The sequence below is a fragment of the Meleagris gallopavo genome, chromosome 6, assembly GCF_000146605.3.
Source record: "Meleagris gallopavo isolate NT-WF06-2002-E0010 breed Aviagen turkey brand Nicholas breeding stock chromosome 6, Turkey_5.1, whole genome shotgun sequence".
Taxonomy (NCBI): Eukaryota; Metazoa; Chordata; class Aves; order Galliformes; family Phasianidae; genus Meleagris; species Meleagris gallopavo.
The window spans coordinates 15083657-15109002 of NC_015016.2; the positions used below are offsets into that span (position 1 = coordinate 15083657).

General features: G+C 38.0%; 1 long non-coding RNA gene across 6 annotated transcripts; it reads right to left on the bottom strand.

Moving 5' to 3' along the window:
• On the bottom strand, positions 1-25266 carry LOC104911378. Of its 6 annotated transcripts, XR_004160085.1 has the most exons (8): positions 23931-25266; positions 21406-23825; positions 15746-15884; positions 3570-3767; positions 3182-3268; positions 2809-3092; positions 946-1065; positions 1-332 (listed from the first exon to the last, which is right to left on the bottom strand). It is a non-coding gene; the product is annotated as an uncharacterized LOC104911378 (long non-coding RNA). The 6 variants fall into 6 exon arrangements; XR_004160080.1 differs by lacking the exon at positions 2809-3092; XR_004160083.1 differs by having other exon boundaries at positions 946-3092.
• Positions 25267-25346: the final 80 nt, after the last annotated feature.

The window sequence follows — 25346 nt, forward strand, 5'->3', positions numbered from 1 at the left end:
TCTCCGAGAGAGAGAGAACACGTGCAAGGGAAGGAAAGGCTTCATATGCTGTGCTTAGCTGCGGTGAGTGGATCGATGCTCCCAGAAGACCGACAGAGAGCTCTGGGCCTTCTGACACTGGCTGAGAGCAGACAATACACGACTGAAGTCTGAAGGCAAAGTTACCTCTCAGAGGTTGTCTCTGGTGAAAGAGCAAGATGAGCTGATAGCTCATACAGCTGCAGGGGGATGTCTCAGCACGTCCTGAGACAGACTGCATATTTCTGTCTTTGGGTCTCAGCTTTGCTGCTGTTCAAACTCTGTGACATCACGTTAACACTCCTAAAATTATTCTGGAAAAAAGAGGTGGAATCCAAATTAAAAGAATATCCCAGAGATACTTATTTTCTGTTCAGCAGTTTCTTAACAGAAAAGAATACAGCTGCATATCTAAAATAGACCATTCACTCAAGACATAAGTAAAAACAACTTTAGAGAAGATGTGGAGGTCTCAGAGTGACATGTAAATGTAAAAAAAATTAAAAGCCCGGCCCTGGGACAGGAGCCCTGGAACCAAATGACAGCTGCTGCGAGCGGTCCTCAAGATCACACCAACTTTTGTTGCACAGAAATACTACTGGGAGAATACTGGCCTCACAGAAACGTGGTGCCAGACTGTTTGGGTTCAGATATTGGGAAAAAAGAAAAAGCTGACGCCTAAAGACTGCAGCTGGGCATAACCTAAACTACTCTATGCGATATCACTAACAAGGTCCAGGTTTGCACAGGCTCCAGCAAGTTACCTAACACAAGAAATCCTGACTGCTTTAAGACAGAAAGAAGTTGTTCTGCAATTCCTCCTTTCAGGCTGTCTGCTTAGTTCATTTTGGGAAAGGGCAAAAAACAGGAAAAAAACCACTACAGGCAGGTAATGCTTACTGCTCCCAGGACACTGACAACACCAACCTGCTGTCGGACTGACATCCAGAGACAAGGAAAGGTGCGCTCTGTTGGCATTAGAGTCTGAATCCTCTCTGTATTCAACCCATGGAGAACAGTAAGTCCAGAGCTAGAGCATAACTGATACTGAACAGACAGGGGGGAAAAAAAAAAAAAAAGAGTTAGAAAAAATGCCTTTTGGTAGGCCAGCTAACAGCATGCTGCTGCAGCACTCTGCCTGAGGCCATGCAGCCTCAGCTGCACCATCTGCACTGGAAAGGTGCCAGAGAGGAATGAGCAGCTGAGACAGCAACACTTCCAGGATCCAGTTTTAGCCATGGCTGTTCCAGGCTGTGAGTTCACCTAAACCCTCTTCCAAGCTCCTATTTCTTGTTCAGAGGCACCTACTTTGTTAAATTGTGTTTTGTTTTGTTTTTTTTCTCCTCCATGTGTCCTCTTCTACTCTGCTGTCTTAATGACTTCTTTGCCTGTGGGTTCTGGTATCACATGCCTTTCCAGTGCATCGCTTACTCCCTGAATTCATGAGAGACAACACCCTGGGCAACAGCATGGTGAAATGCCATTCACAATGGAGGCATTAGGCACAAATAAGAAAATACAGAATGAGATTTCTGTAAGGAAAGAGCAGAACTGCTCCAAACTCTTGGTGACATCAATTACCAGAGATAGAAGTGCAAAGTTTTTGCATTGTTCAGCAGCAAAATTCCCATCAACTTCAATATTGTAGGATATGTCCCTGCACACTGAAACAAATTATCTCTATATGGATGCAGACAGGGAGAACTGGCCTCCAGCAAAGCAATATTTAATCTTTGAGTTCTGAGGAGCAGCAGTAAGAGAGTCTCTCCCTTCAATCTGCATCTCAGTGAAGTCACCCCCAAAGAGATGCAATGTTCTTCATGTCACTCCTTTGTTTTCCTTTCCCTGACATCTTACCATGCTTCCCATTCTTTTTATACGTTTCCTTTTGATACTTGACATGCAAAAGTGACTGGCTTCATACAAGGCCATAATGCAGAAGTATTGATGCTTTCTGAGCATAGACAGGGTGAGATGAATAAGGAATAAAACCAGTCGTCTCCCACAGGTGGGAATCTCCCAGTCAGGCTGTGGCAGACTGGGACAGCCACAGTCTCCTCAGAGTGCCCACCAACTGGATACCACAGCTAAAATATATTGCTCCTCTCTCTGAGATGAGAGTGTCAAATTGAAGTTGTCTTTACCAGGAGCAGAAGAGATGCTGACATGGTGGAGGTAACCTGCTGTATGGAAAACACACATTATCTGGAAACTGTCTTCATTTTCAAGAGAGACTTAGAATCTACCATCGTTTTCATCTGTAAAAAATGAAATTTAAGAAAAAATCTGCAAAGAATCAAGAAAGCCACATTTCTTTTTTTTTTTTCCTCCCCCACAGGGAGGAAATACAAATAATTGTGTAAGCTTTTTGGTACTTGACTTCTGCTTATTTCTACTGGCCTCACTGCTACATAGAGGTACACTGCCCTGCTCCTAGCTGCTTGCATCCCCAAGGTCAGGGCAGGACCTGCTTCTACTTGCTGAAAATGGGTCTGTTGTTTCAGAGCACAGAGCAGAATGGAACAATCAGAAAAGTACATATTAGGCAGGCAATTGCAAACACCTCGGTGCTTGGGATTTTGAAAAAGGTTATTCCTATGACACAGTTATGTGGAATATTTTCTGAAACATTCAAATGTATATTCCATCCCTGGGGCCTGGATGTGCAGCAGATGGATAACAAAATCTGACTTGCAACTTTTTACTATCACTGCTGACTGCGGCCAAAGCCATCTCCTTTGATACCTTTGACATAATCCCATCATCACTTCAGGGAATACAAAGCGATACCTGCCAGACAAGGAAAGGGTGGAGGTGCTTGAAAATTACAGAAGTCATCAGATTTCATAGGCCAGAGAAGAATGTAAAGAGGTGAAGGAGGATGAACGAGCAGATCTGTCCTTCCCACAGTTGTGTGCACAACTCATTGCACTTGCTTCAGCTCTCAGACCCAAGTCATCATCAGCTCCCTTCAGCTCATCGAGAGGCATATGCAACTGCAGGTGCCCTCTGTCAGCAGGCACCAGGCATGCTCAAGGAGTTAGCTGCACAAGGAAAAGTCATACCAAAAGTATCTGTATGGACAAAGAGGGTCAGAAAAGCAGTCATCGTATGCCGATCCAGCTATTTTAAGCTCCTAACCAGCACTATCAGCAGCACTTACCACCATGTGAAATAAGCCATCTGATGCAGCCCATGTCCAGTGGGCATCCATATCATGCCATATCATCATCAGCTGGTACTGTTTTGCCTGCACCATAAAACAGAACAGTGAAGCTAGCAGAAAGCTGTGATTTCTGTCTCTTAATGGATGAGGACGAAGACACATTAGGAAGACCAAAAGGAAAGGTGATCCATAATGACTGCTCAGCATAAATAGAGGGGCTCTCACGTTCTGTAAGTATATCCAGAAAGAGGAGGTTATTTGTTTCTTGGCACTTTTTGCTGTATGCCTTACTTACAGCCCACTGTATTCCCCACAAGTACAAAAGGGAATTTCCTGCCCACCCAAACAAGGACAGAAACACAGAGTTGTGCTGCAACGTACTCACCGGCAAAACCTGTAGCAAGCAGTTCAAAGGCAGTAGGCCAGGACACAGCACACTTGCTTTCTTCTCCAATGGTCATACCGGATGTGCTTCCATGCATGGAAAAACCAGTGCCAAGGAACCTTTTAAGGCAGCAGTCTCTCTTACTATTGCACTCTTGAGCTTAATGAAGATAGCAATCACAAATTGAGTGGAAGAGTTCTGGACATGATCAAAAACAGAAAATTGGGAAGAAAATTACTGCATGGATAATAAATTGGGTTCCCATCTCCAAATTTTTAAGTGTATTGAATTCTGTAGCTATTTTCTTTTATAACAGACAAGAAAGAAGAAACTTTGGATAGAAGCTTATAATATTTGCTTTACATAAATTTACCACACAAAAAATATCTGATTGTATGTGAACCTCCCATTTTCACAGACTTTCATCCTTACCATTGAGATTCAGAGTCCCAGATCCTTTCAGGAAATTACTGACTAAAACAGTGCTATTGCAGTAACCGCAGGCAGTGCAACAGTCTATACAAGTTTAGATAAAGGACAAAAAAACTTAATACGTACCTGGTTCTTTTTAACTTGACTAGTCATCTTAAATACATAGCATCAGTCAATCACCTGTATTAAAGAATAAATAATACTACCCATAGAACAAATGATAGTATGTGGATTATGACAGGCACAGAAATTTGTAATCTAGGATCTTGGGGGAGATCAATGGGGTCAGCCAGACACAGCATGAGCTTGCAGAGGATGCAACCACAGGATCAGTAACATTTCCTGTTCTAAAATGGCCATATATCCGTGTATTCCTTTAGGATCTACTGGTTTTGAGGACCAATATTATCATACTTAAGGAACAATCTATTCTTATCTGTAAAGGGAATAATCTGTAGGAACCGAACCAACTGCCACCTTTTTAAGAGCTGCCCATTCAGAGTCACACTCCAGAGACTCCTGCTAATTGGAAGACATTCTGTAGTAAACTGTGACATATTGCAAATGCAGCAAATACTTGACACTTTTATGATTATGCTAATATCGTGACATTTGATGTGTTTATTTATGAAAAAAATGTAATGCAATTAAGTTCCCTGAAAGAAAAAAAACAGAAAGAAACAAAGCAATCACTGAGGCAGGAAGAATGAAAACTGCTTCCACCAGCTTTGGAAACAAATGTCTGTTAGCTGCTAGCAAACAACACGTTTGAACTAGATATTTCAGGAAACTTGTCAGTTTTACTCTGAAAGAGCATTGATAGGCTGGCTTTCAATTTTTAGCAGAGGCACTGGTTTGACTTTCACCTGTTCCCTCTACCTTTGAAGTATATTAGCACTTACCATAAAATGAACACTTCCATCACTGTAGGGATTTAAAAAAATATCTGTTCTTCTTAGAAAGCTTCAAACTATGGGTAACCTTTTAATTTCATCTGTTCAAAATGCTTTTCCTGCTTGAGTTAGACTCCAAATTAAAACAGGAGAGGAGTAAGATTTATAGGTATCAATATAAATAACTGTTATACATCTTCCCCTCCTGCAGACTGAAAAAAAGATTAATAGGAAGGACCAGAGAACTGAATGAGGCACTACTGGAACATCTCAATGCTTGACAGGAAAGCAAAATGGATCCATACTGTGGAGTCAATAAGAAACACAGAAGAGCACCTCTGGGGAAAGATTCAGAGAATAAGATGATTAGAACCACACCTTGGGGAGTTAAAGGAAGAAATCCCCAAATGCCTGGAGAACAAGCTGTTCCTGTCGTGAAGTACCTTAACATCAAAGTGTGGATGGGAAAATCCACAGAGCTTTAGCAGAATCTTAGAGAGACAGAAGCAGTGCTTTCTGATAAACAAATCACAAAACCAAATATCTACAACAGAAGTTACTAAAGTCCAACCAATATATGACTGCAGACTCTCGAGAAGAACCAGAAGGGAAAGCAGCTACATAATTTTAGGTACAAATCTACAGGAAATAAGAAATAGCAACAGCTTGATTACAGCAGTGCTAAGAAGAAAGATCCATCTAGTGTGTGAGATCCTCTGAAGAAGCAGCTCACTAAAAAAATGCTGCAGTAACTTAATAGCAATGCTAGAATATAATTAAAAGAACACTGACAGCCCCAGGGACTGTTTAAATGGTGACGGATGGAAATCTCTTGTTAAAGCTAAATACTAGACTTATTAAACTCAGTGTGGCTAACTCAATGGAGTTATCAACGATGGTATCGAGAAACAGCTTAATTCTTACGTAATATACTGTCAAGGCAACAACAACAAGCTCAGGAAACTGCAGAATGTACCTAAAAAGTTTTGTGATCCATAAATCAAACTCAGTCAATTATTACAGAATCTTGAGTTAAATTCTGAAAGTTATAAAGACGAAGAAACTAGAAAAAAAAAGACAACTTTTGCTTATTTTCTGAGATAGTGTAAGATAACAGATTTATGTTAAAGAAAACTGGGCTAGAATTCAAGGGAAGAAGTTAAAAGATTATTCAAAGTCAAAAGGAATGAATCAGCATCACAGAAAGACTGCAAAAATGCAAATCAGAATAATCCTTTTGGCATATTCAGAAACTCATACAAACTTTTTTCTGTTCCTTATTAAATGTGTACTCCTTAAGTTTATTAATTTTCTTAGCACTTGGCTTTATTTTCAAATACATCCACTTTGGGAATAATCATGTGGAGCCACTTGTCCTACAGAAAGAGCTCCTTATAATTGACATGGTAATTAATGGAACAGCTCTTTACCAGAATAGGGGAATAAAAAAAAATTAGGGAATACCCCTCCTGCCACTCTTCCAAAGTAACACCCTTTCAAAGTCACTTTCCTTCCTACACTCTAACACTACAACCAAAGCTTCTCAGGTTAAACATCCTTTTCTTATAACATTTGAACTTAGCACAGCTCCATGCCCCACATATTTCTTTTCTTGAGCTTAGTCTCTAATAAACACTTCTCGCTTTTCCTGGCTGCAAAGCCTTTGAGGAAGTTTGACCTTTTGCTAGTGATGGTCAGAAGGGAAAAAAATCCAGAGGGAGATAATGTTTCTTCCCAGTGAACTATGTTCTTGGGTAGGTCTATGCCAACACATAGGTCCAGGTACAAGCAACTGCTTACCTGCAGGCGTGCACTTAGAAATTTACTCCCAAGTCCCAGCTTCTACTAAATGTAGAAAAGTGGAAAATTCTAAACCTTGGATTAAGTTCACTTTTCTAACCAAGCTCTGCCAGCGGAAAAAAAATATAGAACATAACACAGTGAACTGGCAGTCTTCAGGCCCACCATGAACTGATGTGGGAATTTAAAACCCAAACTAGACTACTGAGGTTTTTTAAAAACCCAAACTCATTATAATTAAATGTAATTACAACCCCCCATAGCTTTAAATCAAGGTTTGCTCAGAATGAAAACAGCTTCTTCTAAATTAAATTATTTTTCCCTGTAGGTGGTATATGGTAAAAGTTGAACTAAATAAGGGAAATATATCAAAACATAAATCATGCAAATAGACCGGTAGATACACATTTTTCTTAATACAACAGCATTGCAAACAGCAATTAATGAATTAGCTATAATTATTACAATACAATCAAAGAACTAAAATTAAAAATAACCACTATACTTTCCAAATTATGAGTTTAGCTACCTTTGCTTTTGCATCACCAGCTATGAACAGCCAGACCTCTCGTTTCAAAGTGCAGAATTCATTACCATGAAAACTAATGCCAGCTAATATTACCCAAAATTTCTAAACCTGATTCAGAATGCCACACCCTATTCCAAATTTAGAAACCCTTCTTGACTATATTTGCTGAAGTAGTTAAATAAAATCACACATTAATTTTGTAAAGAACCAAATAAAAAAAAAAAGTCAACCTAACCTGATTCTAACCTTTGTCTTAACAATAAGCGCATATTTTGCCTCTAGTAGCTTCCTGCTATGCCATGCAAGTTTTCAAACTACTAATAACGCAGTGCTTAGACCAAAAAAGATCAAACCTTGGTTGCACAAAACATGGGGGGGAGTTCTAACATTAATTTCAGTCAGGTAAAAATTAGCCTTTGGTGAAGAAATAAATGAGATGTGTGTATATGAAGTTATTTGTTATATTTCTTATAAGGAATCACCCTTACCTTTAAGTCATTCTATAAAAAAAAATCTAATTGTTCAATTTTATGGATATAGTGATTAGTAGTTCTGCAAACGTTTTGTTTGGGATTTGCATTTTCTCATCAAAGCATACCGCTCTGCCTTCATATGCTGTCAGCCTCTTTTGGATGTGACGGCTGAACACAGAGATGCCTGTGCTGTATCAAGAAGAGAAGGAAATTCATTAAACCACAAAAAAACATACATGCTAAACACAGACATTTTGAGTTAAGTCAAGAAGGCTTTTCAATGAAGGGAATTGTAGCAAACTATTTTGGGTTGACTAAACAGAATGTTTCAAAATTGAAGTTGCTGGCTGTTCTTAAAAAACAGAAAATCTTAACAGTGATGCACAATGAAAATGAGCAGGGACTTCCAGCTTCCACTCCCAGTTTCTGACTTTAAAATGTTTGGATTTTGAAGTATTTTATAAAAGAGCTGCCAAGGATGTGCTGCAGACCCTCAGCCATGAGAGGGCAGTTGATAAAATGGAAAGGCCATTCATTAAGGAGTTCCTGAAATAGTCCTAGATTTTAATAGGTCTCTCCCACCATGTGAGAATAGTTAAGGAACTCCAAATTGCTTTGGGTTGTAGGATCATAGTGAACAGAATTTGCCATCACTCTTCTTAGACAGACATTGCAGACAAGGTTTAGTTGGTTGTTTTCCCCCATTTTTTTTGTTGTTGTTTTGTAAGGCATTAGAAGGTCATCTTCCATCTTTTTGTCGAGATTTGAACAAGATTCTGAGCAGTTCTGAATTCATTCAGGTACCAAAACTAACAGACAGTTCTTTGAATTGCACTGGTTTTGCTAAAAAGGTTTTTACACAGATTTACTGCTGGCTATCACCATAATTCTGTGATGGAAATACCCCTTTAAAAAGCTTGTTAGCCTTATAAAAGACAACACAGCATACTACAGCTGTTCTTTCAGCATGTGTAAATTTGCAGTTACCATTCATATCCTTTGTATAAATATTTACTCAAACTACTTTAAAATATGCATTGTGTAGCCTGCATGGTCATAATAACAGTTTGAAATTAATGGACCTTACCTGCCATTAGCTCTGAATGAATAGAATCATGAGAGTTATGAATGAGAAACAACCCTTACAGATGAGGGAGCAGGTGTACATGCAGATGAGAAAGAAGACTGAGCCACCAGTTCTGGATGTGGACATACGGTATGAAAAAAGCTCATTTAGAACCCATTTCTTATTTAGCTGCGCAGTTTAACAACAAAAATTGAAAAACATAGGTTTGCTTTTGTAGAAGGCAAGGCTTCAGTTTTGTTATTTACTATTATAAAAATCTTTTAAAGTGAACAATTAAGCAAGATTACGGATAACAAAATAAAAACAAAGAAATAGTTCTTCCAATTGTGTTTGAAGATGGAAGACAGATTAACAATTCTAGATTTTCCAATACTAGAACTTAGTCTGAGAACATCGAAAGGATGCCATCTGGGGCTAACTGTAAATTTACAGTACAAGAATACTTCTATGGACAAGGGTGAGGTAAACTCATTCCACCTCACAGATGAGAAATAATAACATCCTTCCTTATTAAAAGTAAAGCCAAACTAGAACAACGCCAAACTAGAACAACTAGAACTAGCAATCAAGCAGGCACACAGTGTGTATTCTTCTGCTTGATGCTTCCATTTCCATTCAAGTCTTGTGCCACTATATCATATGATCATTAAGTGGCTGCTAAAATGACATTCCCTACTCATATAGCCAACACTCGAACAGTCTGGAACCACTACATACGAAGGGCTGAAAAAAAATAAAAAAAACATTCAGAAGCACAGAATGGTTTGGATTGTGTTGGAAAGTGTTGGAAAGGACCTCTGGAGGTCATCTGGTTCAACTGGTACTCTAGCCCCTCTATCAACTCCATGGCTCATTGCTGGACTCTCTTCAGTGTGCGCCTATGTCTCCTGCACTGGACATCCCAGAACTGATCTCCAGATTTTGCCTCATCAGAACCAAGGGGAAAAGTCACCTCCCTTGACTTGCTTGTAGCACTTCACCTAGTTCAGTTTGGGCTACCACCAGCCTTCTTTGCCACAACACACTGTTGGCTCATGTTCAACTTGATTACACCAGGATCCAGAAATCTCCTTCTGCAAAGCTGCATTCCAGTTGATTAGCTTCCAGTTTATACTGGTGCATAGGGTTGCTCCTTTCCAGATGCAGGACTTTGCATTTCTTTCTGCTCAATTTTATGGGTCCTTTGCCAATCCACTTCTCCAGTCTGTTCAGGTCTCAGGGGATGGCAACACAACCCTCCAATGTATCAGAAAATAAACGTGAGCGTGAAGTATAAAACCTAGGATGGTTGTCTCCTGCTTTGTTCCTGAATTTACCAGGCCTCAGGTCTGGTTTTCAGGGTAAATTACCAGACCTCACTTTCCTGGGAGTAGTACGCAATCTCCACTCTTACTAGGTACATCCATTCAGTTCTGCGTACACTCCAACACAAGAATAGCTTCATTTCATAGATAACCTTTTAACTAAGTAAAGTACCATCTCATTAGAATGCCAGCCTAGAGGCACTGAAGTAAAGAAGGATTATGATTTGCACTACCTGGTCAACAGCAATTTCTATTCTAACAAAACAAGCCTCATAAGAACAGACTTCTATCCCCAGTGCTCCAGCAGTTTTTAAAAGAAAACAAGAAACAATATTTGAAGAGGAAAAAAAAAAGTAGACTCATTGAAAAAGTGAGGAGTTTTTTTTCCTGTGGAAAAAGATTAGCATCACAAGGTTCAAGTATTCAAAAATACTAAATTTACTGCATGATTGAAATTCACCATAAAAGATCATTTTCAAGGGAAACGATGAAGGTCCTTGCTAAACAGTAACATTAAAAAGATAATCTTTACTTTAGCTTAGCAAAAAAAAAAAAAGACTTAATACTATTCTGAGGCTTGCTCCACCTCTTCTTTACAGTTTCTCTCATTAAATTCCATTAACTTAAAATGAAACAGTATTCTTAAAATTACTGACTTCAGGAATGACTCCAAGATAGCAATGAGAAAACCAGACCATAACATTTGCCTGTATAAATACTCACACCTTTACATAGTAACTTTTTAAAGACATGACTACATTCAAGTGGAAGGGATCTTGCCGGCTGCATATTCCTCAGTCATCATCACTGCCACTTTGCAAAACATGCGTTTAACGAGGTTGTGATATAAACCCATTTTTTCATGTTTGCCTGGGTATTGTAGACAAAGAGCATTTGGATGACAGTAGTGTGAATGACTATAACACTGAAGTCTGCAAATAGAGCTCTGAAAATAGAAAGATGACTGAATACTCAAAGCGGAGTGAACTTCACTGTGCCCTAAGGGGAAGGTTTTATGAGGTCTGTAGAAAACTCTATATCAAGGTAAACAGGATCATCTCAAAATTATTTAACAAGGCTGGACTGATACAATACTCATACAACTTACTTCATAGTTCTTAATCATTAAATACACTTAGATAGTCATCTGATACTCATTTTACATCCAATAACATTTTTATTGAAGCTAACATAATTTGCACATCTTAAGAACTTTGTTGACAATGTTCCCTTAGGAACAAAATTATCTGCAAAGAAATGCCTTAAGTTGTGTGTTTTGTGGGTTAGACAGTGTTGTAAATACACATGAAGAGAACACATCATTATGAAATTATTCTGATGCCTTACATGCTCCTTGCTTTAATATGCACAGTAAATACTTCGCCTGTTTCTTTGGTGAATAGCACTGATTTATTTATTCTAGAGAAGTTAAGAGAGGAACTACACAAAATTTAAGATAGTGTTTTACGGTTATCTTGTTCTGTTGAGAAACAATCTTTTCGACCAGACTATTGTTCTGCTCCCCTAGGATTTTTCTCTTGACTTTAAGGAAGCTCTTCCCACTAAAATTACCTTGGAAGCTGATCTGTGTCAATGGACATACACAGCATTCCCACTGAACTCAATGGAGCTCAATAGTAATATGAAGTTTTTGTGGATTCAGTATGAAAACTGAAGTAAAATTCAAAGGTTTTCTAAGCTTAAGACTTAGCTTATACCTAAAGTGATTAGCTGATCAATGTGTAGCATCAGGTCACACTGGCCTACCTTCCTACTGAGATGTAAAAAAGATCCAATGAAAACAACAGAAATCTTTCAAATTCTCATGGATAGCTTTCTGAACTGGCATTGTATTCACTACAGGCTTTTTCTGACTAACTTGTTTCTGAAGAGGCTTCAAAACAATCTTACAGAAGTAGGCATTTCTATTAATTCTTATTCTCAAAATTATCCAATTTGAGTCAGGCAAAAATAAATAAAGCATTTTTTAATGCTGTGCCTGAACATTCTCATTTTGAGCCTTAAGAAGTAGATGTCTCTGGTGAATAACTTAATTAGAACTGTAGTGAAGGTGAATTGATCATGGTTGATTTTGACAAAATCCTACCCCACATTTTAAAGGTTTCTTAAGTAGAAATCCAATAAATCTGTAGCCACAAAAAAAGTTGAAGCCTTTCAAAAACTTCAACAAGCCCTTGTAATTTTTCTGACTTACTGAAGGAAAGTGAGTCAAGAGGAAAATTCCAATAAAACTGTATGTAAGCTGAAGGTTTGTTTATGTTTGTTTGGATTAGCATTCACACATTTCCTGTTACTAGACTTCCTATTAGTGATGTTTAACTTTAACCACATATCCCAAGTTAAGGAATAACTCTTAAAGTCAATTTCCTGATTAAGCTAAGAAAGGTCAAAGGTTAATTTTGCAGCCACATGGTTAAGCTACCAACAGCTACTACACAGCCTTGTTTTAACATATAAAGTTACTACAAATATTAGCTAGAGGAGGTGGCACGCACTGGTGATTACACAAAAGTGTTGGGAAAAAATAAGCCCAGAGGCTTATTTACTCAAAGTGACATTTACTCTCTTCACGTAAACATACAAAGTATACATTGTTGGAGACAGTACTCAAACACAGTAAAACTAGCCTGGCAACTACAAACGTGAATACTCTTTTACATATGGGTTTGTGATCACTGCCAGATTCCAACTCCTGTGCCCAGCTCTCACCCAAGAAACTCCTGTACATCCTATTATAGACTTTCTTGTTCCAGCTCTCCAAGAAGAATCAAGGCTCAACACTTGATTTAGTGAAGATAGTCTTGATATTTGGTTACCTCATTACAACTATTGTATAAACTAAAATAGAAGGCTCACAGGTAACTGAGCAACTTCAGTTGTATGTCACAGTTTTAATAGTAAAACTTATCCAAAAGCTAACATTACTACCATAACCACAACTCTGTTGGGATACATTCTCTGTTCCTATCTCTCTCAAGTTATCATTTACAGATGCATGTGGTAGCATTTTACACTTGTTTTGCATAATGAAGACATCGTTATAAGGCATAAGACAGTGGAGGCAGTCAGTCAGTGTTCACTCACTATTTCCTGGCTACTTGTGAACAATGGCAAAGTATACTTTAAAAAAAATGCATTTAAATATAAATAGGGGACATCTATTTCTTACATGTAGATATAGTTCAAGTCCAGTCAGAAGGAACTGTTTCTATTTGCACATTTAGACTGCTTGCAAATAAGGCAATTTATTCACTGCTTTTAAGCAAAACAAATACAAGGGGATGCGTATGAACCGTTCTTTATAACTATTCACTTGTGGACTTAATATTTGGAAGCCATTTTTTCCAGCCACGTGACTGGAAAATCTAGTCAGACAGTACAAGTTCTGTTCTCAGACTAGATTCCATAAACTGTGAAAACAAACATAACACATGTTGAACCATCCCAACAAAACGATTAAATTAGCTTAGAAATAGCAACTTTGGACAGAAAGAACAGTCTAATTAAATTTATTATGTTTTAAGTATACTTCAGCAGAAAGGAATGAAAGAAGATTATTTCTGTGTGGCTAAAAATGCATTTTCAAATTTAAAAACTACTTTCTTTTCTAACATGCAGTGGAGCAGCAGAGGAGAAGAGATATCAGTCAAAGTAACTGTCTGGATTTCTCCTGTCACATTCACATCACCTCATCACTTACAAATGCAGCTCACCTGTCTGAATAGGAGCTGCCACTTTACTGATCTCCTTCTCCTTCCTCCTCACTTCTCCCCTGATTTTGTTTAGCTTGATGGTTCTTTTTCATCTGCAGCTTCAACATTTCATCAGCTTATTTTGATTAATTATCCCAAAACCTGTAGTTCTAGGATCACTACATTTTACACTGTAAATGCTTTTGTAGAACATGCGATAATGTTTCAGCAGTGCAAGCTCCTCTGATATAAATCTTCTCATCTCAGTATTAGACTACACTGCAGATTTAAAAAGTCTTTGCTATAGACCTGAAATACAGTGAGGTTTATTTTCAACGTCTCACTTTCTGCAGTGCTTTTGCCTCCCTCTTCTTGCTGGAGGAAGTGCCTGTACAATTGCACCTTGACAAATCACTGCATTTTTTCCCCCCCCCCCCTCAGTCTTTTGTTTCCCTACTACAATATTTGCATACACAAATCCAGCACAAACAGAATTAACAGGTAAATGATTCTGATAAAAATACAATCTTTGGCAGCCAAATTCACTGACATTCTGTGCCGTGAGTCTAGTATGTATCCCACAAAGAGGACAGCCTCCACTGCCCTATCCTAGTATAGGGGATAAATATTTTTATCATGAAGTTGCTAGTTTGTGTCACTGCTACTGCTGTTTTTGGCAAGGGAGAGTTCAGGGAGGAAGACAACTTCAGTCATGTATCACTGTTTCATAACTCCCCACCCCATTGCACCGAAATCCCAGACAAGTGGCCACTGCTCCTCAGTGGAGGGTCCTCCCATCACACAGGCAGTGAGGAAGGTTATCTACGTCTCTCCTGTAAGCAGGCATATTGCATACTTCTAAACAGTGACAGAAAAACTACTGGTGTCCTTGCTTTAAATAACAGCAGAGCAACTAAACCATATAATCAGATCTTGGGAGACTTGGCTAATATGTTCTCTTGAGACAAAACATGTTCATTTCCTGTTTTTAAATAAAGAGCCCTAGCCACAAAATTAAGGCTTACTCAAAATGCTCTAGTACAGCTTTGCATGACATCACAAAGCAATATATGAACATCTACAGAAAGCACCTAGAACTGACATTAGTTTCATATTTGGGGGTGAAGGAAGAAATCTGCCCTGTGGTTAGATAACACTATTGACAGTTTCCTAGAATATACACTGACTGTATTCCTCATTAATCACCATCTACTTCTGACAAAATAAAACCATAGAAACTCCAAGGCAGTTACAATACATATACAGTAGTAGAGCCAATAGCAAAACTTGGCTCCATATCCCCAAACATAAATGAAAATTTTATCTGTTTAGTGCACGCTGTCTCTTTTATTAAAACTGAAACAGTGAAACAAAAGTCATCCTGAAGAGACCAAAAGAAACTTAAGTGTATTTTTTCTAAACATATGAATATTTTATGATCTATGGTTTCCATAGCGCATATTTACTTTGTATGATATTTTGAGTTGTCAGAACAGGCATTAAACAGAGCAACAACAGAAAAATAGAAAATAAGTTAGTAGCAGAGTTTTTCCATTTCTCCTTCGAACACAGTCACGACGACACACACTATCAATGCATTCCAAGTACCATATTAATTTTTTGTTTGGACCAAATGAGATTTCAACCCCAGAAAGAATCTGATATTTAATTTGAAATGAATTCTGGACATATTAATATGTAGAAAAGCTTCAAAAACTACAAATTACAGAAAGAGAAGCCAGGTGAGGTAAATTTAGAAAGAAAAATGTGTCTTCAGTAAAATCAGTTGAACAGATTAGCAAATACCTTTCTAACAAAGAGACTGAGACATCAATCATTCATTCACAAAAACAAATTCAGAAAAGGCTAGAGTTGTCAGGGATTTTTAAAATCCCAAATTATTTCATCTAATTATTATATTTGCATCATCAGAATTTGCACTTACATTTAAAACCAATACCGAGACACTATCATAATTTGCTTCTTCCTTTCAGGTCATGATGGAGTAGGAAACAGCAGAGATCTGCTTGCTTGGGAGATGCACAATATTTTTGCCTGTGACTTTTCCAGATTCTATTGTCTTCCTATGAAAAGGAAACAAAACTATAAATTATTTGTCTCCCAAGGCTCTACCGAACCTTTTATTAAAGTCCCACTCTCTGCTCTCAGTCAACCTCAACAGTAAGGTAAACTGAAAGCTTTCTTTGTTGTTCAGGTCTATGGCACCTAAACAATGCCAAAACTCAGAGCTCTTATGGAACAGATTTCTCTCTATCCCTCTTTCACACCTAATTAAAAAAAAAGTCTTATTTTTTCCTCTCTCAATACTACTAAACCAGAGACAAGAAAAATAGCATCCACTTCATGTGATGATTTACATACAGTTCAGCTTCTTCTCCCAAGAAATAGTTCTTCTGAGTCTCTCTGATTTCTCATCTTTATTATTCACCTACACAAGTGCGTTTATCTCTTATGGTACGAAGTGGTTTTACATGGAATTTTTGTAATGCAACAATTCATACCATAATCTAAGTTAAAATGTGTTATCTAAATTGCTGTGGTTTCAAAGTTTAAAGAACTATGTTTCCTAGAGCACTGTAACTTCTTTTTATTACAACTAAAAAGTAAATTCACTAGGAAGGCTAAGAGTTTAAGCAAATAACTACAACTTAATTTTTATAGTTTTCTAAGATCTTTAAAAGTTCCTTCTAAACCTCACAATTCAGATTCTTCCACCATTCTTCACACACACTGGGAAAAATATAAGGAACAGTTCCAAGAGCAAATCATATTTAGATTCTAAGAAAAACAGAATGGCTTGGGTTGGAATGGACTTCAAGGATCACCAAGCTCCAACCCCCCTGCCACAGGCAGGGCCGCCTACCTCCACATTTAATACTAGACCAGATTGCCCAGGTCCCCATCCAAGCCAGCCTTTGACACCACCAGGGATGTGGCATTCACAGCCCTCTGGGCATCCTGTTCCAGCACCGCAGACTCTCTTGATAAAGAACTTCCCCAATATCCAACCTAAATCTTCTCTCCTTATAAACAGGTCCTCATTCAGTTATTTTTCTACAATTCAGTGAAACTTATTCACTGTATGCATTCTGCAGAATAGGAAGTAACAAAACAGAGTTTAAGCAACTTCACTCAACAAAAGAGCAGAAAGTCAGTTTACCTTTGAAGAAAAATCTTTGAGTAACTCAGAGTCAGATAGTTCCAAGAAGAAAAAAAAAAAAGAGGTCACAATTGTTATGGAAAGAATAGGAGCAAAATTCCACCTCACATTTCAGTTCTTGCAGCTCTTGCTGTGCTACACAGCCAACAACATAAAGAATTAATAACTATTGCTTAGAGTGGAATATTTCATGCTTATTATATATCAAATACCATAAGAAGGTAGGTAGATTAATATAATTATAATACCTCCCAAACTTAAAACATTCCAAGTTCGCCATTGCTATGACAAAGACATCAGCAAGTACTCAAACCACATACTTCTTAAAGACATCATTTGTTAATGAAGGTAATTAGAATTTACGGTTCAGTGTTAGAAGGAAAGACAAGGACAACTACTGGATCAGATAAAATTGAGTTGGATTTTTTTTTTTAAATAGGCAAATAGTGATTTAAATATATTAAATCAGAGTATTGGCTATTTCATGAATGTTTAATAAAGTAAGGTGCCAATTAAAATACTCAATTTCTTAATTCTGTGCAGAAAACATCAATTTGGTTGCTGGAATCACGTCAAATCAAATTTTTACTAGGTCTAAAAAAACCTGCATATATTCATGGTTTCCAGAGGCTAGTCACGTGCTTGAAATATTGGTCTTGACTAAGTAGTCAAGACCAATTGTTTCCAGAGGAAAGTAATTCTCAGAGGAAATTATTTGTCACATTACTTCCAATCTGAAGATCTAAATACAATCTTTCCTCTCGCCTTTGGCACAACCCATAATAATTGGACCATAGGAGAGAGCAACAAAAAAAAAAAAAATGGATTCACAAGACGCATGCCAAACATCACTACTGGCTTAGTCATTTGCTTTATCACCCTCCCATCAGGAATAATCAGTAGCTGATGTATTAAGTGACATGTCACACTCATTCACTGATGGAAGAGCAAGACAGAATGACATATTCTGCTGATCATTTACAGCTATAGGTTGCTACAGGGCATTAACATGTAATACACAGCCCTGTTTGAATTTCAGATGAGCAGATGGCCAGATGGATTAGCCTGTAAAATTAATATTCCAAACCATACACTATGGACTTTGTATGGGTACTGACTACTTCAAAAATCTATAAGTCAGTTAAAGCATTTTATTCTTCAGGCCTTGCTTGTTATTTCCCACTCCAGTGCTGAAGCTTGCAACTACAAGAAGCAGTTCTGGAATATTTCTGTATTTCAATGCCACAGTTTAAATTTACTTGGCTATTTATTTCACGATGCCAGGAGCAATTGCTTCTAGTGCACACCTGGAAAAGCCAAAATTCATTTCTGGTTTACATGTAAATATTTGCACGTCTCTTGTACAATGATATGCACAGTGCATGGAAGCTAAAAAGATATAAGATGCCTATCTTTGGCAATGGGTTTCAGAAACGTTTTTGAAATTACTCCCTACACTTCAGTTCTTTTCAGAATCCTTTTCACAGCCTCCCCCATATTTAGCCCCATATAATTTGTACGTGGATATAAAACTGACAGATGCTGTTTCTGCATATTGAACTGACAAGAACAGGAATGCACATACAATGATACAGGAAGGAGTAACCCACCTGCTTGCATCTGTTTTGATTGCAGACTGCAGTAAGAACCACAGCCTTAGTGACAAGTTCCAGCAATTAATAAACTACAAATTTGTCACATTCCTGGGCCTTTCTAGGCCCAGGCTTACCTCAGTTGCAATCTGTCTGCCTTGGCCTCTGACCCACTGCAGATGAATATAACACAAGCCTTGAGGGAAACTGCTGTATTTTAGTCACCAGCTTGATTACTATTGATTATCTACTTGCCTCAATGGTAACCTCCCTTTGACAGGAGCATTTCTGCCTGACTGCGCCTTCTGGAACTTCGGCTTTCTGTTTTGTTTTGTTTTCAGATGGGTTCCAAGAAACCTATTCTGATTCTTATTTTGAAGAAAGCAAGAGAGGTAACAGAAGGGAAAGTCTAAACTGTAAGCGTAAGCAGGAGCTTAGTTAAAAAAAAAAAATCCCTCATTGTCCCAGGATAACCAAGAAGGCTACTTTTGAAAATTTCATACAGCAGGACTTCCTTTTCCCCTCTGATGAAAAAAATAATTGAAAATGAATAGCATAGGTGGACATTCGAATACCCCCCCCCCCCCCCGGTTACTAACCTTGCTAAGTAACGTGAGGAGTGAATGGATTCCTACAGTTAAATTATGACAAAGTGGAGAGCTGAGTTCAGCTTAGATAGATGACCCAGATGAGCAGCTCAGTAACAATGAAGTTGGGCCTCCAAGCAGCAGATGAGGCTTTTGTTTTATTTGTTTGACAGTAAATATCTGGCCTGTTGCTAAGCAGCCATGTCCAGAAACAAAGGCGTTTCCACTGTACAGCAGGTAAATCTTTCACTGCATTTACCAAATGGAAGTGAGAACAGAATTGATCATTCCAAAACAGTTGGACATGTTTGCTTCCTGTAGATATTTTAAGCACTAAAAAAAAAAAATGTCAATTTGGGATCTCAATAGCAGCCCGTGAGAAGATTTCATATATATTTTAAAATGGTGATTTTGATAAATAACATGCTGACAGTCTTAGAAATGGAGACTAAAGTTTTCAAATTTCTGTCAGCTGTAAAATCTATACTTAAAGGCATTAGATAACCAGAGTCCCTCTCAGAGACAATTATCATTTACAAACATTCCCAAATTTGATGGAATTGGCACAAGCCCTAGGAGCATTCCACTCCTCTGGAGTGGAAATAGAAATAACAGCATCAGAGACACAAAAGCTTTTGCAAATGTTTTCATGATTTTATACATATTCTGTCAAGCCTTTTTTCTGCCATTGCTGACACAAAGCCAATTACGTACCCCCCCGTCCTCAGGCCACAACCTGTGCATGACTTTTACCCTCTCACAGTTCATTTCCATGCAAAAGTTTTACCTCTTATTTCAAGGAAAAAAAAAAGGAAATGCCAAAGCTACTCAAAAAGTACTTCAATATCACAGCTGTTCAGCTTTACACAGGTACTTCACTGAGAAAGTAGCACTCAGTTTTTCTGCACAAACAGAAAGGGCCAAATTCTGCTCTGTCACCCTGGGGCATTTCACCAGCAACAAGGAATCTGCATGAAAATCACCTCCAGAAGAAATTTGTTTTTAGATACCTAAGCTTAGAAACTAAAAACTGCTTGTGTGAATACTGTCATCATATTTTCTTACAGCTAAGGACCTGGGCTGTGTAGTTGGTGGTTGTTTTTTTACCCTCAGAGTTGATCCACAGGGCATTGTCATTATGTCACTGTCTCACCTTTCAGTTGACAGACAGATTTCCTGCTGCAGAGACATTATTATTTAACCGGATCCACTCATCCTGCCACTGATTTGTTTTACTTTTGTTCCTGGCAAAGAGCAGCAGCTCTAGGTAAGGCTTCTTTTCTCATCTGGCTAATTCCTTCTGAACACTTTCGTAAATTAACCCCATGTAGTTCACTTAGTAAATACAGGATCTTCTGAAAGGATTTATAAAATGAAATCACCTAGACCTTCCAGGCAGCCCTTGTTTTCCTTTCATTTTGTCCACTACAAGCTTAAGAAAAGACTCAGGAAGACAAACATGATTAATTCCTCATGAAATAGGAGCTGTAAGCACAACAGAATGAAAGCAAATGAAAGGAAAAAGGAGGGGTTTTTAAACAACCAATAAGGAGGACAACATGCCAATTCTGTTTCTGAAGTTTGTAATGGAAATACTATCAATCAGCAATAATTTGATTCTAATTACATTAATTTTTCTAGGTAGAGTTATCCTTTGGAGATTATAATCCCTCTCAAAATTTACATCTTCTATTTGACCACAACTAAATTCTCATCATAAGTTAAGCTGCTTATTTATAAATATATGTGTATATGGATGTATCTTTAAAATATATCCTAAACTGTAAACTACTGCAGAATGAAAAGTAATAGGCTTCGTACAAAGATTACTGAGTGAAATTGTGTCATCTCAATAAGGCCAGACCAGTCCTTCACATTAATCTATAGATCTGTCTAGAAAATATATTCAGCTAACTGTATTCAATAGAATAGTATTCAATAGAATATTCTCCCTCCCATCTGGCCAGTTTAAAAACTTCTAGCAGGTAGTAAAAAAAAAAAAACTTGAAAACATGAGGTTGTAGATGGCATTCATAAAACCTTGAGAATCCAATCCCATCTTATGTAGCAGACAATGAAAAGATTCCTGTTAACCCAGACAAACCTTGCACTCAGTGTAGAGTGAGCATCTACTCACCACTTAAATACCTATTGTCTTCTAACTAGAATTAGCAACACAGTCTGCTTAGTGGTGTGTGCATCCCAAATGAAGAATTCTCTTAACACTAAAGCGAGCCAAACATACCTCAGAGATATGAGGCAATCTCAGCACGATGAAATCACAGAATGATTAAGTTGGCTCTGCAGGATACCGGTACATTCAGCATCTCATCCTTTGGCATGGCATGTGACAATGCCACAGCAGTCCTGCAGCTGTGCACCAACAAAAAGTGTCCATTCTAACTGGACTGCAGCTCTTTTACCATCATTCACATGCTTTCAGTTCCAAGCAAGTTAACATGCCTGACTCTTATGAATACTTACCAAAAACAGTTCCGTAGATGCTGAATATTCCTGCACAGCCATTTTAAGTGGTCTTGATTTAATTCCTCTAATCAATGGAGGACTAAAAACATGCTAAAATGCTTGCTTTTAAAAAAGGAAAGAAAACACAGTATAATTGAGAAAATTACATAATCAAGACCTACTGGAAGGAAGAAGGTGAACATTACAAAGTGCTGATAAACTGAACGTAATAGCTCTACGTTTCTGCACTGATCACATTCAGGCTGGGGGGGTGGATAGCTGACACATGATTTTTTGCATGGGAAACATAGAATCCTGGAAAAAGAGCTGATTGGGAATTCTCTATGGGGAAACATATATGGGTCTGTGTGGAATATACACATCTTCTTGCCTCCCTCCTCCCCACACACTCCAAGAATCACCAGTACAACAGTACACCTTCCAAAGTGTTCATTAGTGCAGGATAGAAAAGGACTTGTGTCCTAAATCATAGCACTGAGTTGAGGAACTATTAGACATCCTAGCACGAAGGAGGAATCCACAGATCAATATGCTCAAGGATATGCTTTGTATGGGGAAAAGTAAGATGCCTTCTGATTGTTAGAAGTTGGGCAAGTAGTAGGAGAACATCTTTACACTCCTCAATTAAGATTAAAACACAGAAGAGATGGTAAGGGAAGGGTGACAAATGTATGTCTAACCTACATGCAGTCTTAAAAGATACAAAGCAGCATTAAAGGCCAGTGTGAGTACCAAGAGCAGTCTTATTCCAGAGCACACAACTCTTTCCAAGCTAATCTAAGCAATGTCAACAATAACCTCCATAGACTTCCAAACTGCATTAACTCTTATACTGAAATTAACTTAGTTGTAACTACCTTAGATACCTCAACACTCACTCCTCTGTAGTCCACAACCGTGGAGAAAATCCTGAAAACATTACCCAGTACACTAGTGGCAGCAAGAACTCTTTCCTGAGTAATTAACAGATTTTTTCAAGCTGAGTTGGTACATTAGCATCAAAGGAGAATTAGCAGCAGCCACCTATACACAGAGAAAGCAAAAAAATGAAGTACAAACATATAGGAGCAAGTAGGTCTGCAAGACAACTCCGACAGAAGGAGCCATACAGTGTTGGCTAGACAGCTAGGCATGATTAGGAAAAAAAGCATTTCAGCCAGTGTTGCCCCTTTATCAGTTTCTTCCGTTGAAGATCTACAACAGAATGACCAATGGTGCAAACCATTAAGAATAATCTCTCCGACGTCCCTTGTTGTATTAGTTACCCAGGCTCCCCATCCACATCATGCATGCTGTCCCAGATTTCCTATAATCTATTTGGTATGAATTATGAATTTACTGCCTGCCCTTCCATACCACTGTAAATAGTTCCTTCAGCCATTGCTCCAACCAGCTCAGAGCTGAGTATCAGCACTTGGGCAGGCTCAGAATATGGCAAATCCAGGCCAGTAATGCACAGTACTAAAATGAGTACAAGCTCCCAGCCAAAACTAGTGAGTAGATAAAACTATGCTTAGGAACCCACCCAGTAGCTGACACTCACTTAACCACACAATTAAGTGCTGGGTAGAGATATCCAAAGAAATTCAGATAGCTCCAGTAACCGTGCCAGAAAAACAAATAAACCCATATAGCTTTTCTTTTTCACTTTAAATACTCAGTGTATTTAAAGCACTAAATTCTTGAGGTTAATAGCCTTAATTCCAATCCATAGACAGTACAGGATCAATTTCTTAACTACATCTAAAAAACTCAGCTTCCACTTTGCAGAAGAAAAAAGTCAGCTATAGCAATGCAAACACCACACAGTCATTTATCTATAATGAAGTCAAAACACTCAAGAGAGGTTTTCAGCAAGATTTTTTTTTTTTTAATTATAAACACCAGTTCCCTTCACTTACAGCCTTCCTGCCATGGTCAAAAATTATTCTTTAAGCCAAAAGATGTTCTGAAGGAGAACAAGACCATGAACTGCCAGCACAGAGGCTTAGACGTCCTGCTAATAATAATTCTGTAGCAGCAACCTATCAGGATACACCAGTTCACATTCCTCCTCCTTCCCACAGAAATGTCTTCTCTGTGACAGAATTTCTTTGGGAGGTCACTGCTGAAGAGAAAAAAAAACTGCTATCTGCAAGGAGATGCATATTCCAGGCTCCAAGAACTAATCTGGAAAGCCTGCAAAGATGTTTTTAAATGAACAGTTGTTAGAGGTTTGTTTTGTTTTGTTTTTAATATCACATCTTTTACACATGAAAAGTTACAATGTGGCAGAAAAGTTACCTGTTCTGAAAATAATCCAACTCTTGCCATTCTGCAGACTTACCAGGGGATCCTAACACCTAAACAAAAAGGAAAAATTTTAATTAGAAATTCAGCAATCCAGACTTGGAGTTTAGACAGAACAAGATTGAGAATGAGTAAAGTACACTCCAAACTTAAAGCAAAACTTTGCAAAACCTTGGGCTGCTGAAAAAGAAAATATCCACTCTTCTTGTAAGAGGATGTTTATTCTCATGTATTATTATTTAATGAATATCCCTCTTTTATTTCAGGTCTCTACAGCTGCTAGTACAGGTTAGCAGTACTGTCACCTCTGTTTCTCTTTAAGACAGTCATCCAAATCAAATAATATTTCTGCATAGCATCAAATATGATACACTCATCAACTATGATATATAAAAGGAAAAGTTTAACTTCTGACTGTAAAATTATGTTCAAAAGTAATGAAAGTAGCACAAATGAAAATCAACTGGAAAAAAAACTCCAGTTCCATGCTTTGTCTCAACCACTTAACCTCGCAAAGTAAGATGTTTAGCAGAGTTAGTGATCCATTCCCAAGACTAGAAATACAGCTTTCTAATGAATTTAAATGTTACAATATTCTTCTGTATATTTCTTTATATTTCTTTTACTATATACAGGAGGGCAAATTGAAAAAGTTAAATCTCACTGAGACCCAAATTCACCTCAACAACTTCAGGAATTTCTCTGGGGTGCCTAATTAAGAGCCCCATCAACGAAGGGTCCCTACATAAGTCAATGCTGAGAGACAGACAACTTGAAAGGATAATTCAGTATTGCTGCTGTCTAAAATTGCCTCTTCTCGTGGGCTATAGAACAGGGCTTCTAATCTCAGCTGGGTATTACAATTAGTTGAATTTCATTCTGGCCCAGCTCCCTAGGGTTCTTTCAGTAAAAGAATTTTCCTTTTCTTTCTTCCTTCTCAAAAAGCCATTTCTACTCACAAATCCAAGACACGCATAGGATGGCAGCTCCTACCTTCCGCTTGGCCTTGCAGGCTTCTGGAAACCTATGAAAAATACCATTCTTATTGGCTTCACAGCCATAACCATTGCTGCCGTCTTGCACAGTGTTCAATATTCCTGGTAGACTTTTCTAGTTTCAACTTCAAATTCACTCCTTTTCCGAGTCACTGCAACCCTCCAGAAGGAATTTTAATAATGTGAAGTGGAAAAAAATGAACTGATCACAGTTACATGGCTCTGCACCCCAAACCTACAATGCTTTGAGCATAGATGGGTAAAGTAAATCAGAGTCCAGAATGATTCTATGTATCCACAACCCAGAATCAGTCTACTCTGGAGCCCTGAAGATATCCAGGTTGCACAACTCTCACAAATGTATTCTACTCCAGAAGAACACTTATGAATTCAACAAGAACACAAAGCCAAAAAA